At 36.4% G+C, this 14,864-nt stretch overlaps 1 protein-coding gene and 1 pseudogene across 1 annotated transcript in view; both read left to right on the plus strand.

Moving 5' to 3' along the window:
* The window catches only part of COL4A5 (collagen type IV alpha 5 chain), a 270,709-nt gene that overhangs the window by 35,899 nt on the left and 219,946 nt on the right, over nucleotides 1-14,864 (plus strand). The window lies entirely within an intron of this gene.
* LOC112932056 (protein BEX4-like) lies at nucleotides 10,915-11,298 on the plus strand (annotated as a pseudogene).

A 14,864-nucleotide genomic window follows, 5' to 3' on the forward strand; every position in this document is an offset into this window, starting at 1 on the left:
CTGTATCTTTGGGGTAAATCCCCAGCAGGGCAATTGCTGGGTGGTAAGGCAGATTTATTTTTAACTCTGAGGAACCTCCACACAGTTTTCCAGAGTGGCTGCACCAGTTCACATTCCCACCAACAGTGTAAGAGGGTTCCCTTTTCCCCGCATCCTCTCCAACATTTGTGGTTTCCTGCCTTGTTAATTTTCCCCATTCTCACTGGTGTGAGGTGGTATCTCATTGTGGTTTTGATTTGTATTTCGCTGATGGCCAGTGATGCGGAGCATTTTCTCATGTGCTTGTTGGCCATGTCTATGTCTTCCTCTGTGAGATTTCTGTTCATATCTTTTGCCCATTTCATGATTGGATTGTTTGTTTCTTGGGTGTTGAGTTTAATAAGTTCTTTATAGATCTTGTATACTAGCTATTTATCTGATATGTCATTTGCAGATATCTTCTCCCATTCTATAGGTTGTCTTTGAGTTTTGTTGACTGTTTCTTTTGCTGTGCAAAAGCTTCTTATCTTGATGAAGTCCCAATAGTTCATTTTTGCTTTTGTTTCTCTTGCCTTCATGGATGTATCTTGCAAGAAGTTACGGTGGCCAAGTTCAAAAAGGGTGTTGCCTGTGTTCTTCTCTAGGATTTTGATGGAGCCTTGTCTCACATTTAGATCTTTCATCCATTTTGAGTTTATCTTTGTGTATGGTGTAAGAGAATGGTCTAGTTTCATTCTTCTGCATTTGGATGTCCAATTTTCCCAGCACCATTTATTGAAGAGACTGTCTTTTTTCCAGTTGCCACCCCAGTCTTAATCAGTGGTGGAAGAACGGTCTCAGAACTGTTTGTGTCAATTGGCCATTTATGTTTAATAGTAAAAGACTGGTTAATGATAACAATGCATAGGAAAACCTTAGAAGGAAAGGAGGATTTTTTTGTGGGCCATTTGTTTTGTGTGTGTATGTGTGTTTGGCAGTTTTAAATTATTAGTTTTTAAAACCAGTACTTTGTAATGGAAACAACTTGATCAAAAATCTGTCACAGAATTTTGAGACCCATTAAAATAAAAGTTTAATGAGAAAAAAAATAAAGTTTTTGTCTGATAACCAGCATCTGGACTTCCTCAGTGATCATTTCTGTCAATTATTTATTTATTTTTACTTAAAAAGACTACACTTTCCTTTTAATTTGTAATATTTGGTTGAAAACAAAATTTGATTATTTTAAGTGTAGTAACTAAAAAATCAGACTTTGCCATTTACCAGTTTCCTCTTTTTTATTGTTTAGTGACTTTTACAACCTATTTATGCAGAAACTCTATCCCTTATCATATGTGGTATTGAAATCTGTGTTCCTTTAACTTGTGTTTAGATAGTATTTGGATAGATATATCTCTGAATGCCAGGAACCATGAAAGAGAGAGAGAAAGGGAGAACAAAAGAAAAAAAAGGAGGGGAAAAAAATCTCCTGTCTCTGTGCATTGGTTCTGTGTTATGACATTCCTTCAAAAATTAACCAGGACATTTGCAACTCTGCCTTAGCTTTCACTTCCTGGTTATATTGTGCTTGGAGACAATCTAGAGTGAAAGCTTCAGTTTTTCTTAGGTCTTTCCTGAGAACGGGTCCTTCCCTGGGCATATACCTGTTTTTTTTTTTAAATTCCTTAGTATATACGGACATTTTTCAATGTCCAATTTTTCCCGAAAAGCTCCACTGCTTTTCCTCCCAGGCTTTTGGCACCTTATCCATATGCCTCACCTTCAATCTTTTGCCCCAGGCAATTGTGGGCTGTTTATTCAGCCTACAGTGTTTATTCACAGTGCCTACAGCTCTACTGTCCTGAGTCTTTTCCAAGTTAGGTGAGACAAAGATAAATGCCTTGCATTGGTCCTTCAGGTGGTCCCCAGACAGGTTAGCCCAGACAAACAATTCTTTGTGAGCGAAATTAACTCTGTTGCCTCTGGTACCAGGGTCAAGGGTCCCACAGTGTGAATGTGGCTAACTTCTTGGAAAGTGCCACTGAGCCAGGGAGGCAGTTGGGTAAGGACAAGCAAGAGCACCTTTTCAACCACTTTTAGTTTGTAATTTTCTTGATTCAACATTTGTTTGGTTGTTTGCAACTTTGGATCAGTTTCCGGAGTTCTGACAGATTTGGTTTTGACAGTTCCTTCTTGATGTTTCTGCAGAGGGACAGGTGCTTAGAGTTTCCTACACCATTTCATTAATGTCAAAAAATTTGTTTAATATGAAAATCCAGTTATTCTTTCACTGTTTTTTTTTTTTTTTTGGAAATAATCCTTTCCCTATTGTGAATTACTTTTCACTTTCTGGACCCACTAGTCTGTTTGGCTAGTCTTTTTGCCAGTCCTTACAGTAATAACACACTGTCTTGATTATTGTAGCTCTGTGATAAGGCTTGCAATCAGGCAGTGCAAGTTTGGATTGTTTTCAACTATAGACTAATTGACATTAATGTTCTTGGATCTTTCTTTACGTTTCAATGGTATAATTAATTGTATTTTAGGTATTATTTAATTTTTTGGCAATGACATATATTTAAGTGTACCAGTTTTATTATTTTAGTAGTTACTTTCTAAATATTCTTTAGGATTTTTTATATGCCATTTTTGAAAACAGACAGTTTTACTTTTTTCATTCTCTCTTCCTATTAATTGTTTAACTTTGCCTGTTCTGGATAGGACCTCCAGTACAATATTCAATAGAAGCAGAGAGATCAGAGTGTTAACATTAGTCATCTCTGCTTTGTTCCACTTATTAGGGGGAAAGCATTCAGTCTGTTACCATTAAATGTGATGGTTGATTCAATGGTTCCGAAAAGGTGGGGAAATTGCCCACAGAAGACAATTGGCAATGTCTGGAGACACTCTTGGTCGTCATAATTGGCATAATGCTGATATTGGCATCTAGTGGGTAATGATCAGACAGAGATGTTGCTAAGCATCCTATAATGCACAGTACCCCCACCCATGTAGTCTGCATGACAAAGAATTATCCAGGCAAAGATGTCAATAATGTCACTGCTGAGAAACCCTGTGTTAGTTGAGGGTTTTATGGGCTGCCTTTTATCAGATTAAAGAAGTTACCTTTTATTCCTAGCTTGGTGAGTTTTAATCAAAAATGGCTACTAAAATTCTGCATCTACAGGGATAATTATATAGTATTTTCTCCTTTATTGTATTTATAGAGTGAATTAATATATTAGTCCATTCAGGTTGCTGTAACAAAATATAGACTGGGGGAGAAATTTATTTCTCAGTTCTAGAGCCTGGAAAATCCAAGATCAGTGCACTCACAGAGCCAGTGCCTGGTGAAGGCCCCTCTATGGTTCACAGAAAACTGGATCTGGATCTTGCCTCAAAATCTGGGTCATGGAAATGCACTTGATTTATTTGGAATCTATGTGAGTAAACTGGCTCAGAGTGTCACATTGGGAAATGTTGAAAATAATTTTTATGCCTTTGTTGATTATCTCATTACAATTGGGCTGGAAAATACTATGTAATATGACTTGGTTTTAACTTGATTACATCTGCAAAGACTCTACTTCCAAATAAGGTCACATTTTGAGGGTCTGCATGGACGTGAATTTTGGGACGACTATTCAAACCAGTACACTATGCATAAGAAATTTAATTTAAATTTTACTTAGTTAACATACAGTGCAATATTTGTTTCTGAGTAGTAGTATTCAGTGATTCATCACATACAATACCCAGTGCTTGTCACAACAAGTGCCCTCCCTCTTTTTTTTTTTTTTGAGGTGGGGGTTAGAGAGAGAAGGAAAATCTTAAGCAGGCTCCACACTCAGTGCAGAGTCCAATGCAGGGCTCAATCTCACAACCCTGAGGTCATGACCTGAGCTGAAATCAAGAGTCAGATGTTTAACAGACTGAGCAACCCAGGTGCCCCACAACAAGTGCCCTCTTTAATACCCATCACCCATATAGCCAAGCCCCCACCCACCTCTCTCCAGCAACCCTCAGTTTGTTCTCTATCATTGAGTCTCTTATGGTTTGTTTCTCTCTCTCCTTTACCCCCTTCCCATATGCTCATCTGTTTTCTTTCCTATATTCCACATATGAGTGATATCATATGGTATTTGTCTTTTTCTGACTGACTTATTTCACTTAGTATAATACACTCAAGCACCATCTAGACCACTGCAAATGGCCAGAATCCATTCTTCTTGGTGGCTGAGTAATATTCCATTATATATACATACCACATCTTTATCCATTCTTCTGTTGATGGACTTTTGGGCTCCCTCCACAGTTTGACTATTGTTGATGATGCTGCTGTAAATATTGGGATACATTACCTTCGAACCAGTATTTTTGTACCCTTTGGGTAAATACCTAGTAGTGCAATTGCTAGATCATAGGGTCATTCTATTTTTAATTTTTTGGGGGAATCTCCAGAGTGACTGGACCAAGAAAATGTTTTATTTATGCTTTCAAAAAGGATACCTTGAAAATATTTTCATTTTAATGTCCATTGGTTTAAATGTCAAATCTAAATAGTCCAATATGCAAATGTTCAGATAGACTAGGATTTCCCAAAGTTTTGAAAACAGGAAAATTTGGAAGGATATGATACCACTGTTATTTTTTCTGATTTAATCGGAATAAGCAAATGATCATTACACTAGAAAGTGTTTGGAGAGATGGCTTGTGAGACACTCATCAAGCATTTGCCTTCCAATATGTATGCAAGATTGACTAGTACATAGTCTCCTCACCCTGAAAGAGCCCACGGTTCTGTTGAGAGACAAATTATAGTATAGATGATGAGTGCAATAATGGAATTGTACATAGGATACAGAACAAAATATTTATTTTTATTGAGTTCTAAAACTCTGTGTGTGTGTGTGTGTGTGTGTGTGTGTGTGTAAGACAGTGGCAGAGAAAGAGGGAGGGACTAAGAGAGGGTGAGAATGAGAGAGAGAGAAAAGAGAGTTAACTGATAGTCTTCAAAGGAAAAATAAGTAAATCAAAGTTGTTTATTCCATATACACTAATTCGAAACTAATCACCCTCACAGTGTTGTAATATAGTTCCACTGTATGTCCACAGTATTGATTTATTTATTCCAAAATGTCAGTTCTCTGACCAGGTATTCTCTTTAGTATCTGGAGAATCTGCTAAAGGTAAGGTGCTCATATAGCTAATTGGGAAACTTCAGTGGAGAAATACTTACAATACTTAACAATAATTATGATAACTTGAAAAATTATAATACTACCATGAAATAAACATCAGCCTGATTAACTGCTGATTTTGTAACTGAAATAAATTGGTTCCCTTGGTTCTTACCCTACCCCAAGGTGTTTTTAGACAGTAGAAATTAGCTGTAGTAATTTGCTTTGGAAGATGTGCTGTGCTGCTTTGGATTGTTTTTCTTCCCCTGCCCCCTCACCTCTGCTTACATTTATTTTTGATTAGGTAATACATTCAGGTTCAAATTTTGATAGTCATAAAAGTCTATACAATTAAAAGTTTCCCACTCTTTGTGGTCAGCCTCATAGTTCTCCTTCACAGAGGCACCCTGTGTTAACTTTTATTGTTTTTATTTTTAGAGCTATTTCATGCATATTTAAGAATGGGCACTTGCAAACATACACACACTTACTTATGTTTCCTTATATTTACACATTTTCTGTACTTTGCTTAAGATCATTCCATATTAGTACATAAAGAGCTATGGCTCTGCAGTATTATTCAGTTGTATGGATATGCCATGATTATTTAACCAATCCTCTATTGAGAAATATGTAGCTTGTTTCCTGACTTTTGGTATTACATTTCTGCAACGAATAGCCTTGTGAGAGGTCATTTCAGAAGTGTACTATCTGTAGGATAAATTTCTAGAAATGGAATTGCTGGGTTGGATGGTATGTGCCTTTGTCATTGTGATGGAAATTGACAAATTGTCCTCCATAGAGGTTGTACCAATTTATACTCACACTGGCAATAGATAAAAGTGCTTGTTTCCCCAATCCTCACCAACACATTGTGCTATCAAACATTGTATCTCTGCTAATATGATAGGTGAAAAATGGTATCTCATTGTGGTTTTAATTTTCATTTATGTTCTGAATAAGGTTGAGCATCTTTTCATATATTTAAAACCCTGTGATATTTATAAAATATAATTCCCTTTTTATGATGTTTGGGATGCTACTGGATAGATGGCATAATATCTTTTCTCCTTAGCTTATACATATGGGCATGTTTTTTTACATAAGAGAACAAGGGTAATTCCAAAGAGCACCCTTAGGTCAAATAAACCCTAAGCCAGAACATTTTATGTGTTTTTAAAAATCACTAGCTTTTTACAGTTAACTCATTATACAGCCAACATAGTTGACAAACAACTGAACCAACATCCCCTAGTAATTTTATTTATTTTATTTTATTTATTTATTTTTTAATTTATTCATGAGAGACACAGAGAGAGGCAGAAACACAGGCAGAAGGAGAAGCAGGTTCCATGCAGGGAGCCCGCTGTAGGACTTGATCCCAGGACCCCAGGATCATGCCCTGGGCAGAAGGCAGGCATTAAACCATTGAGCCACCCAGGGATCCCCCTCCCCTAGTAATTTTATTTTATTTTTTATTTTTTAAAGATTTTATTTATTTATTCATAGAGATGCAGAGAGAGAGAGAGAGAGAGAGGCAGAGACACAGGCAGAGGAAGAAGCAGGTTCCATGCAGAGAGCCTGACATGGGACTCGATCCAGGGTCTCCAGATCACGCCCTGGGCTGCAGGCGGCGCTAAACCGCTGCCCCACCAGGGCTGCCCAATTTTAAATGACTTAAATCACTCATAAGAAATTTAAGTCAGTATTTTGTTACTTCTTAGTGTATATTGTACTTTAAATTTTTTTATATCTTAAGAAAAATAAAATTATTCTTTTCTTAGAAACTTATCACTATGTTAGGATTTACATGGAATTACTTAAAATTATGATATTTCTCATTTGAAATATGTATTTGCAGTTTCCTTTCTCAATGTCTAAGACACATTACAGGAAGGTTAGAAGTTTAGTGTGTAGTTAAATGTGTTGGCTGATTCATAAATAGCTCTGGACTTTTGCATCATACAAATTGTTCACAGAGCTTTGTCTATGGCATTGTATATAACTTCTGTTATAGCACTTATCAATGTCTGCCATGTATCATCATTAGTTATATATGTGTCTGCCTTTCTCACTAGATTGTGAACTTCTAGAGGATATAATTTGCATTCCCCTTTATCACTAGCTTAGAGCTTTGCATAAACTCCATACTCATAAAATGTTTGTTGAATTGTATTGAATCATATTTACATTGAGATTCTGAGATTGCATTTTTAAAAATACTTTTCCACATATTTTTTATTTCATTTTTATGTAATGTCTTATTCTAATGCTGCTGGAGTTTGCTTTCTGCTAATATTATTGACTTTGTATTGAAAAGAATTATGCAAAGTGCTTCTCTAATAATAGCATTGAAGAGGTAGTTTTTTTTAATTGTACCTATTTCCTTACTGTTCTTCATTTTCTTCCTTCAAAGTCCTGTTTTAGTTCTAACCCCAGTCAGTTCTAAATATTACTGGGCAGGGATGCCTAGGTGGCTCAGCAGTTGAGTGCCTGCCTTCAGCCCAGGGCGTGATCCTGGAGTCCTGGGATCGAGTCCCACATCGGGCTCCTTATGCATGGAGCCTGCTTCTCCCTCTGCCTGTGTCTCTGCCTCTCTCTCTCTCTCTCTCTCTCTGTGTGTGTGTGTGTGTGTGTGTGTGTGTCTTTCATGAACAAATAAATAAAAAATCTTTTTAAAAAAATAAATAAATATTACTGGGCAGTGGTGGGTAGATTGGAAACTGTGTTAAGGTATATTCATAGATTCATCTCACTAAGATTCCCAATTTATGTCGGCAATTTGAAATGTGCAATAAAAGTCATAGTCATTGCTGATATTAAGTAATTTAGAAGATTCTATAACAGAGTGAACAGCTTTTTAAATGGCTTTTTAAAATTGTAATATTTATTAAAATAATTGTGGATTCACATGCAATTCTAAGAAATAATATGGTGAGATCCTTTGTACAAGCTACCTATTTTCTCTCAGTAGTGATATCTTGCAAAACTATTGTATAATATCACAACCAGGATATTAATATTAAAACAAATTCTAGTCTATTCATATTTCACCATGTTTACTTGTGTTCATTTGTGTGTTTTAGTTCTATACAATTTTATTACATATATAGATTCATGTATCCTCTACCACAGTTAAATTGCTGAACAGTTCCAATACTACAAGGATATCTGTATTATGCTTTTATAACCACAGACATCCCCATGCCCCATCCCCACTAACTTAACTCATGGCAATCCATGAGTTTTTAAAACTTTTAAAAATTTTATTTCTAAAATTTTGTCCTTTCAAAAATTTTATGTAAATGGAATAATATGGTACATAACTTTATGTGATTAGCATTTTGATCAGCATAATTCCCTGGAAATATATCCAGGTTTTTCTGATTATCAATAGTTTATTCCTTTTTATTGATGAGGAATATTCCATGTTATGTATGTATCACAGTTTGTTGAATCATTCACATATTGAAGGAAATCTGGGCTGATTCTAGTTTGGGGCTATTACAAATAAAGCTGCTTTGAATATTACTGTACAGGTTTTTGGGTAAGTAGAAATTTTCATTTCTTGGGCTAAATGACCAAGTGTATAATTGCTGGGTCATATGGTAGTTCCATGTTTACTTTTCTAAGATATTGTTAAACTGTTACATAGTAGTCTTCTTATCCTAAATGAATGATCCAGTTTCTCCTCACCCTCAATTGGCATATACAGTTGTCACTATCTTTTTTATTTTAGCTGTTCTTATAGATGTGTAGTGAGCTCAATTTGGTTTCAGTTTGTGATTCTCTAAGGGCTAATGATGTTGAACATCTTTTGATGTGCTTGTTTGCCATCTTTGTATCCTCTTCAGTGAAATGGCTCTTCATTGTCTCTTGCCCATTTTCTATTTGGACTGTTTGTTTCTTTTTACTATTGAGTTTTTGATTTTTTTATATATTCTAGATTCTAGTCCTTTGTTGAATATGTGGTTTGTAAATAATTTTTCCCAATCCGTAGCTTGTTTTCTCATCCTCTAAACAAGATCTTTTGCAGAGCAAAAGATTTAAAATTTGATGAAGTCTAGTTATTCAATATTTTCTTTTTATGAGTTGTGCTTTTGTTATCATCTAAGAATTCTTCACCTAGCCCTAGATACTAAAGATTTTTTGAAAGTTTTATAGTTTCATCTCTACCATTTTAAGTCCATGATCCATTTTTAATTTCTCTAGCACTGTTTATTGAAAAGGCTGTCTTTTCTCTATTGAACTGCTCTTTATACTTTTCTAAAAAAAATCATATGAATTTATTTGTGTGGATCTATTTCTGAGTTCTTTACTCTGTCCCATTGATCTAGGTGTCTGTTTTTTCACCAATAAAATACTGTCTTGATTACTATAGCTTATAGTAAGCCTTAATATTAAGGAGGCTGATTCCTCCTACTTTATTCATTTTTCTCAATGTAGTTTTAGGTATTCTAGAACCCATGTTATATAAATTTTATAATTTATTTGTGTCTATAGATCCTTGCTGGAATTTTAATTGAAAATAAACCTACAGGGACACCTGGGTGGCTCAGCAGTTAAGCGTCTGCCTTCGGCTCAGGGCGTGATCCTGGAGTCCTGGGATGGAGTCCCATATCGGGCTTCCTACATGGAGCCTGCTTCTCCCTCTGCCTGTGTCTCTGCCTCTTTCTCTCTCTCTCTCTCTGTCTCTCTCTGTCTCTCATGAATGAATAAATAAAATCTTTAACAAAAGAAAGAAAGAAAATAAACCTATAGATCCATTTGGGAGAACTGGCATATTTGGTATGTAGAGTCTTCCAATCCATGAGCATGGTATGACTTTTTTTTTTTGGTATGACATTTATTATTTAGAAATTTTTCTACCTAGAATAGTCTCTTTTGTGTTTTTCTTGTTTTGATGTCAGATGAGATTGCATGCATTAATCTGGATTTCCAATTTTTAGGCTTGCTGAGAATGATAAAACTCATTAATATTCATTTATTATTTGTTTACTTATTCATTCACTCATTCATAATGCAGGTATATTTATCTTGCTCCATTGCAATTAACAGATAATATTTTGTTTGCAGTATTAATATTGATTTTAAAGGTTATAACCCTGTAAATATGTGAGAAATTGGCTGTGTAGTAAAGGAAGGACATTACTATAAACTAAGGAATTTTTGTAATGACATTTACTGTAAAGATTTTTATCTCTGGCACTAAGTAAATATGATGGGCAGAGGGAGGGATTACTAACAGTATAGGACTTATTAGAGGGAGGGTGTACTCTGAAAAATTTATTATTTGGCTATTTTAACCCCATATTCAAAAGAAATTGAGGGTATGGAGTGAGTCAACTCAGGAGGTACAAGTAAGTGATGATGTAGGAGAGAGTAGAAATATAATAGCTGTACTAGAGAGATCTCTTTATGGAGAAGTAGAAACATTTAGGTAAGCTTATAACTCTTCCTTGAAATAGGAATATTTATTTTGCTTGAGTTTTCTTAATTATTCATTCAACAAGTATTTTTGGAGCCCCAACTACTTTCCCTGCATTTTGCTGGGGCCTGTCAATATATAGCTGTTAAAAAGACAGTATCTAAAGACCCAGCATTCACTGGCTCTCTTCTCAGTACCTGCTCCCTGTGGCCCTGAGGGCATGTGAGCCAGGGGTGGCCCTAAAGAATAGGAGGCAGAGAGGGATCAGGTGTATAGGTCTAAGTGTCTTGGCAGTGCATTCTTGGAGAGATTTGGGAGGAGGAGAATGCATGGATAGGCCCAGAAGCGATGATGTCCAAAGAGAAACAAGCAGTGAAAAATCGCAATGTGGAAAATGCTCAGCAGGAAAATGAAAGAAAAGAACAGGGCCTCGTGCAGAATGCAAAGAAATCATGAGATTGGAGAGAGAGGTGAACGCCAGAAGCCTGGAGGAAATGTCAGGCTGAGGTGAATGAGGCGGCTTGTCTCTAATTTTCAATGAGCCATACCTAACAGACATATTGACCACAATGAAGTGGGAGATGATGTGGAAAAGTTCATAGGGCAGATGATGGGAATCAGGAGAAAGACTAAAGAGCAGCAAATGAGGCATCATAAGTGCTTCTAAACTCCTGAACCTGATAATCATTATGACTTTTGCCTTATACCTTGAATCCTAAGGTTTTCCCTGAGGTTAATAATGTGGCCTCTACTCTACAAGCATGTAGTTTTGTAAGTTACTTTTTCTGTAACCTTTTTGATATTTCCACTTAGAAGTTTGTAATTAAACACTGTTTTGTCTCAGTTATGTAAAACTTTCTGTCCAGTAGGGCAATTTCACCCAGTTTTAGGAAAAACTATTTTTTTCATAACATGAAATCAATAAAGCAGTTTAAAAGCTAAAATATAGGGGCAGCCTGGGTGGCTCAGCGGTTTGGCGCCTGCCTTTGGCCCAGGGCCTAATCCTGGGGACCCGGGATCAAGTCCTGCATCGGGCTCCCTGCGTGGAGCCTGCTTCTCCCTCTGCCTGTGTCTCTGCCTCTCTCTCTCTCTCTCTCTGTGTCTCATGAATAAGTAAATAAAATCTTTAAAAAAGCTAAAAAATATAGGATCCTTGAGTTCATGGAATTTATAATGTAATATGATATATAATATAGCAATAACAGCATCTATAGATGTTTTTCCAACAGGTAAATGGCATGATATATTTATTATTTGAATGGGCCTATTTACAGATATTAGTGACCAGTACAAAAAGGAATACCAACCTTGTATATCAGTTTTTAAGATTCGGGGATATTTCTGATTTTACTATATTTTAAGGTCTTGGAATCTACATATCTGAAGTTATTGATTTGATTGGCAAATGAATTAATTATGACTTAAATAGGTGTTTTCTGAGCCATTAATACCCAGCATTTTAAATATATTGGTGAATTGAAAATATACGTCAAATAGAAAGGCATGGGGTGCCTGCATGGCTCAGTCTTTTAAGCATCCGACTCTTGAATTCAGCTCAGGTCATGTTCTCAGGATCCTGAGATCAAGCCCCACATCAGGTTCCCTGCTCAGCAGGGGTCTGCTTGAGATTTCTTTCCCTCTAGGTCTACTCCGACCTGCACATCTGTGCGTGCATGCTCTGTCTCTGTAAAAGTAAATAAGTAAATAAATCTTTTAATAAAAAAAGAAAGGCATGTACAACCTTTGGTATGAGAAATTTGATATAAATAAATGGCTGATAATATTAAAAATATGAGTTGCATTGCATTTTCCTTCAGATTCATAAGAGACCAAAGAGTCTATAGAAGCCTGTGTAAAGTTCATATTAAAATAGATATCCTGGATGGGATGCCTCGGTGGCTCAGCAGTTGAGCATCTGCTTTAGGCTCAGGTCGTGATCCCTGGTTCAGAGATTGAGTCCTGCATCGAGGTCCCTGCGGGAATCATACTTCTCCCTCTGCCTGTGTCTCTGCCTCTCTCTCTCTGTGTCTCTTATGAATAAATAAAATCTTTAAAAAATAGGTATCCTGGCAAGCAAAATAAGCATGCTTCCTGACACGTTACAGTTGAAACCCACTTTAAGATATGTTGTAGACTGAATGACATGTTAATAGGAATATTTGAAACTATATATTTCAAACCATTGATTTCTTTGTATAATTCATTTGTTAGAGCACAAACATTTTTCAGTTTTATTTTTTAGTTTTAAAAAATATTTATTTGTTTTATTTTAAAGAGAGCATGAGAGCATAGGAGTGGGAGGAGGGGCAGAGGAGAGGGAGAGAATCTCAAGCAGATTCTGTGCTGAGTGGCAGAGCCACTGTTGGGCTTGATTTCAAGACCCTGACATTGTGATCTTAACTGAAACCAAGAGTCAGATGCTTCTGACTGAGACACCCAGGTGCTCCAAAACATTTATAATCTCTTTCAAGCAAAATAATGAATGCCATGTGATTTGTTTGAATCTTTTTTTAAAAAGATTTTATTTATTTGAAAGAGAGTGAGCAAGAGAGAAAGCACAAGCAGGAGGAGGTGCAGAGGCAGAGGGAGAAGCTGACTCCCTGCCGAGCAGGGAGCTCAACAAGGGGCTCCATCCTAGGACCCCTGGATCATTACCTGAGCCAAAAACAGATGCTTAACTGACTGAGCTACCCAGGAGCCCCATGGATCTTTTTTTATATATATAAAGATTTTATTTATTTGAGAGAGAGAGCACAAGTGGGGGAAAGGGGAGAGGGACAGGCAGACTTCCCACTGACCTGGGACCCCAATGCAGGACCTTATCCCAGGACCCTGAGATCATGACCTAAGCTGAAGTCAGAAACTTAACAGACTGAGCCACCCAGGTGCCCTGATATGTTTGAATATTGATTAGAGAAACAGTCTGTTTATTTTAGGAAATAGTAGAGATACTCTGAGTTATGAGATATAGATATCCAGTCTATCCCAGGATATGAGTGGGTTGGTTATTGAAGAATGGAACTATAGAACATCCAAATAGTGAGCCAGCAGAGAGAAGATAACTTGCTTTTGAGCTTCAAGATTCCATTTATCTATATGTATTTATTTTGTTCTTTCTTCTTGTCCTCATACTTTTAGTTTCCTCTTAATATTGGCTTGCACATGGCCAACATAGCCTTTGAGGCCATTCTGTATCATGACCTCTTGGCTTCATTCCCATTGCTACCTAGGTTAATCTCTTGCTGTTTTCTAGTTCAAATAAATGGGAGAAAATTTAATCAATCTTTTTGGTATGTTTATTTTTTTCATGCTGGCCCCCTCCTTGTCTACTGGCGAACCAAATTTTGAATTACCTTGCTTCTTCATGTTTTATGATTACCTATAATCATGTATGAGAATTCTGGATCATGTAGTATAAAACATGACTGCTTGCGGCTGTCCTTGTGTAGGGACTGTGGGCAGGCCATTTTACTTAGCAAGGACTTTAGTTGTCACTATGATTAATAATAAAGGGTAATTTATGAAAATATGCTACCTTTAAGTCAGTTTATGTAGGCCTAAAAGCCATTTTTTTAGAAATAATATCTATACTGTGTTAGAGTTATCTGTGGTGTAATGTTGATTTGGAGTTGTCTTAGGTCTTGTTTTTATAAATTTGCTAATACCCTAACATATACATTGCACCTATTACTCTTGGAGGAACGGAAAAATTTCAGATCTCCATCTTACAATATTTACGTATATTGTATAAATATAATAAAGTGTAAATCTACCATTTGTTCATTATCTAGTTTGAACCTCATTGACTTTGCAGAGATAACTGATTGTTTTGGTTTATCTATTCAGGCCTGTGTCAACATTTGTGTAGACTGAGCCAAGAATACAAATGCAACTGTACATACCATATGTGTAAAACTTTAATTTAAACCAAGTTAACAAACTATCAAATAATGTTGTATTCTCATATTTTGACATATGCCTTTATAATAAACTGGAAAGTTAAATTCCAGTTTAGAATCCTCCAACTCCGCATAGTTTAACACAGGAATATGATTGCCCTGGAAAATATGACTTCTAGTGCTTGACTGGCCTCCTCTTTTGATATTCGACTCTGTCTTGCATGGGGGGGCCTCACTCTAATAATGTATGTTTCCCTCCAGTCTATGCATTCAAGCTCTGTCCATGGTCCATACCCCCAGTTTGCTTTGACAACCCTTTGGACCTAACAGTGGGCACATAGATAGCAAGATCCTCCCTCCAAAACAACACTTCAAAGTGAGTTCCAAAAGAGAATTAAA

Source organism: Vulpes vulpes, chromosome X (assembly GCF_048418805.1).
Source record: "Vulpes vulpes isolate BD-2025 chromosome X, VulVul3, whole genome shotgun sequence".
NCBI classification, from domain to species: Eukaryota; Metazoa; Chordata; class Mammalia; order Carnivora; family Canidae; genus Vulpes; species Vulpes vulpes.